Source organism: Nomascus leucogenys, chromosome 1a (genome assembly GCF_006542625.1).
Source record: "Nomascus leucogenys isolate Asia chromosome 1a, Asia_NLE_v1, whole genome shotgun sequence".
In the NCBI taxonomy this organism is placed as follows: domain Eukaryota; kingdom Metazoa; phylum Chordata; class Mammalia; order Primates; family Hylobatidae; genus Nomascus; species Nomascus leucogenys.
In genome coordinates, this window is record NC_044381.1 from 94,562,149 (window position 1) to 94,566,313 (window position 4,165).

General features: G+C 41.9%; 1 pseudogene; it reads left to right on the top strand.

Moving 5' to 3' along the window:
* The first annotated feature begins 1,956 nt into the window (after positions 1-1,956).
* LOC100604769 lies at positions 1,957-3,091 on the top strand (annotated as a pseudogene).
* Positions 3,092-4,165: the final 1,074 nt, after the last annotated feature.

The window sequence follows — 4,165 nt, forward strand, 5'->3', positions numbered from 1 at the left end:
TTGTGCCTTGCTGCTCATATAGAGCTGATTTATCAAGGCAGAGGAATTGCAATAGAGAAAGAGTTTAATACATGTAGAGCCAGCTAAACAGGAGACCAGAGTTCTATTATTACTCAAATCAGCCTCCCTGAAAATTCAGAGGCTAGGGTTTTTCAAGGGTAGTTTGGGAGGCAGGGGACTAGGGAATGGGTGCTGCTGATTGGATTGAGAGCACTCATAGGGGTATGGAAAACAGTCCTCATGTGCTGAGTCCACCCCGGGTAGGGGCCACGGCAAAGTTGCTGGTCCAGGTGGAGTCATCTGGTAGTCACAAATGCAAAAATCTGAGAAGACATTGAAAAGGCCAGTCTTAGGTTTTACAGTTGTGATGTTTTTTACAGCAGCAACTGGGGAAGTTGCAAATCTTCCTGAAAATGCTATACCTCCAGAAAAATGGCTGGTGATCATTGAACTATGACTACATCTTAGCAGAATTTAGGCCCCTCTCATCCTCTGTACTTGGTGGCTTAGCATTAGTTTTACAAAGGTGGTTTATTTGGGGAGGGGCTATTATCACTTAAACTATAAACTAAATTTCTGCCAGCATTAGCTTGGCTCATGCCTAGGAATGACCAAGGGCAGTTTAGAGGTTACAGGCAAGATGGAGTTGGTTAGGTCAGGTCTCTTTCACTGTCATCGTTTTCTCACTGCTATAATTTTTGCAAAGCCGGTTTCACTGGTGGGGGCCTGCTTTCTGGCTTATAGGTGGTACCTTCTAGCTATGCCCTCACATAGTGGAAGAGAAGAACTCTTGTTTCTGTAACCCCTTATAAGAGCACTAATCCCATTCATGAGGACTCTGTCCTCATGAGCTAATTATCTCCCAAAGGCCCCACCTCCTAATACCATCACCTTGGGGGTAGGATTTCAACATATGAATTTTGGCAGGCCACAAACATTCAAACCTTAGCATATATAGTATGGTCTATAATTTAGGTATGTACGTTTGTGATTAAACTACTACCTTTTTACTCACTAAAGCTGCCAACACTTAAAGTAAAAGATTAGAGAATTCCACTTCTGAGACGTCACGAACTTAGTTCCAGCCTTGTGGGACCTCATATACCAATGTGTCCTTGAATGCTACTGGGCCACAGGTTTGTATTTGTTTTTTATTTTTGGCAGGGGGAGGTGGGTGGTGAAGGAAAGATCAGGTGTACAGAACTGAATTAATCAGAATCATCACTTCTTGGCACACAATTATGATTCTGTGTAATGTTGCTCTCCTGTTTGATTTTGTTATTTTTCCCTTCATTCTCTGTCTCATTCCCATTCTCTTCAAAGGTATCCAATCTAGAGGGTTTTCCCATGCTCACCCATAAAGCCTTGGAACAGCCCAACTGTCACTTAAAAAACCATCTGCTGTTGAGTAATATAGATGTTTGTGAAACAAGAAACAGGAGTATAACAAGCAAGTTACAAAAGAGTGTAACGGGAGTTAGATAATTTTCTGGTGGACTTTCTTCACCTATAAAAATGAAGTTAGTTGTAACATGCTTTATATCTAACATAATAATATATAATAAAGAAAAAAATTATTTTCCACCAGGCACAGTGGCCCATGCCTGTAATCCCAACATTTTGGGAAGCTGATGTAGGAGGATCACTTGAGGCCAGGAGTTTGAGACCAGCCTGGTCAACACAGTGAGACCCTATCTATCTCTACAAAATTTAAAAAAAAAAATTAGCCAGGCAGAGTGGCTTACGCCTGTAGTACCAGCTACTTGGGAGGCTGAGGCAGTGGGGGTAGGGGGCGCAGTAGGGCACAGGGGGATCACTTGAGTCCAGGAGTTCGAGACTGCAGTGAGCTATGATGGCACCACTGTACTCAAGCTTGAGTGACAGAGTGAGACCCTGTCTCAAAAAACAAACAAACAAACAAAACCCAAAACCCCTTTTGGCTCTCTGAGCAGCACCATGGCAGTTGGCAAGCACAAGTACCTTAGAAAAGCAGCAAAACAGGAGCCAAGAAGAAAGTGGTTGATCCATTTTCTAAGAAAGATTGGTATGATGTGAAAGCACTGGCTATGTTCAACATATGAAACATTGGAAAGATGCTGGTCACCAGGACTCAAGGAACCAAAATTGCATCTGATGGCCTCAAGTGTCATGTATCTGAAGTGAGTCTTGCTGATCTGCAGAATGATGAAGGTGCATTTAGAAAATGCAAGCTGATTACTGATGATGTTCAGGCAAAACCTGCCTGACTGACTTCTGTGGCGTGGATTTCACCTGTGACAAAATGTGTTCCATGGTCAAAAAATGGCAGACCATGACTGAAGCTCATGCTTATGTCAAGACTACTGATGGTTATTTGCTTCAGTTATTCTGTATTGGTTATACTAAAAAATGCAACCAATAGATATTCACCACCAACAGGCTCGCCAGATCTAGGAGATGATGGAAATCATGACCCAAGAGGTGCAGACAAATGACCTGAAAGAAGTGGTCAATAAATTGATTCCAGACAGCATTGGAAAAGACATACAAAATGGTTGCCAATCTATTTATCCTTTCCAGGATGTCTTCATTAGAAAAGTAAAAATGCTGGCCAGGTGCAGTGGCTCACACCTATAATCCCAGCACTTTGGGAGGCCGAGGCAGGTGGATCACGAGGTCAAATCGAGACCATCCTGGCCAACATGGTGAAACCCCATCTCTACTAAAAATACAAAAATTACCTGGGCATGGTGGCATGCACCTGTAGTCCCAGCTACTTGGGAGGCTGAGGCAGGAGAATCGCTTGAACCCAGGAAGCAGAGGTTGCAGTGAGCCGAGATCATGCCACTGCACTCCAGCCTGGCAACAGAGTGAGACTCTGTCTCAAAAAAAAAAAAAAAAAAAAAATGATAAGCCCAAGTTTGAATTGGGAAAACTCACGGAGCTTCATGGTAAAAGTAGTAGTTCTGAGAAAGCTACTGGACATCATGAGACAGGTGCCAAAGCTGAATGAGCTGATGGATATGAACTCATTGGTCCTAGAATCTGTTTAAAGTTCAGACTTTTAATAGTGGCAACTAAAAAATTCTATTTGTGGAGAAAAGAAAAATGATTTTATGATGTTTATTATTATTATTATTATTTTTTTTTTTTGAGACGGAGTCTCGCTCTGTCGCCCAGGCTGGAGTGCAGTGGCGCGATCTCGGCTCACTGCAAGCTCCGCCTCCCGGGTTCACGCCATTCTCCTGCCTCAGCCTCTCCGAGTAGCTGGGACTACAGGCGCCCGCCACTACGCCCGGCTAATTTTTTGTATTTTTAGTAGAGACGGGGTTTCACCGTGGTCTCGATCTCCTGACCTCGTGATCCGCCTGCCTCGGCCTCCCAAAGTGCTGGGATTACAAGCGTGAGCCACCGCGCCCGGCCGATGTTTATTATTTTAAAGAGAAAAGTTCTATAAGTATTACGTCATGTTTAAATACAGAATAAGCTGAAAAAAGCAGAAATCTTTGCATATTAATAGAAAAATCTCAGAAGTCTTTATTTATTGGCAAGTCAGCTACTCTAAGGTTGTGAGGGTAACTTACTGACCTGAAAAAACACATTTTAAACCAATGTGAGATGTGGCTAATTGACTAATCAAAGTAGGAAAGACCCAGATGACTTTTTAGAATAATTCAGATCAGAGTGGATATTGACAGGGCAGATGGTGAATGGCATTGAAAGACAATGCCTTAATTTACTTACATTTTGTTTTCTAGTTTCTGTAATTTTAACTAAAGTGAGTAGAAATAAAATTTTGTCTAAGCATTTTTTCTTCCCAATATGAAAGGTGTTGACACATCATATCACTGAGTTGGAAAGATAAAGACAAGGGAAAGGATTAGAATTTGGTGTGAATTAACATATCACAGGGCTCTTGTGTCTGTAAAAGGTGAGGAAACAAACACATGTGTTAATGTAACTCCAACTGCAAAGGAAGGCTGTCAAGGCATGTGGGTTTGCTTGGCCAAAAGCTGTTGATTCCAAAAATGTAATTTCATTTGTTGGATTTTATTGTAATTAACACAGGGAGTTGCGCTAGCTCAGAACTCTTATCTTTATTATCTTGGGAGAAGAATTATGAAATGTGTGCACTTACAAAATAGAATTCATATTTTGCAGAGGGCTATAATGCTAATGGGTCTTG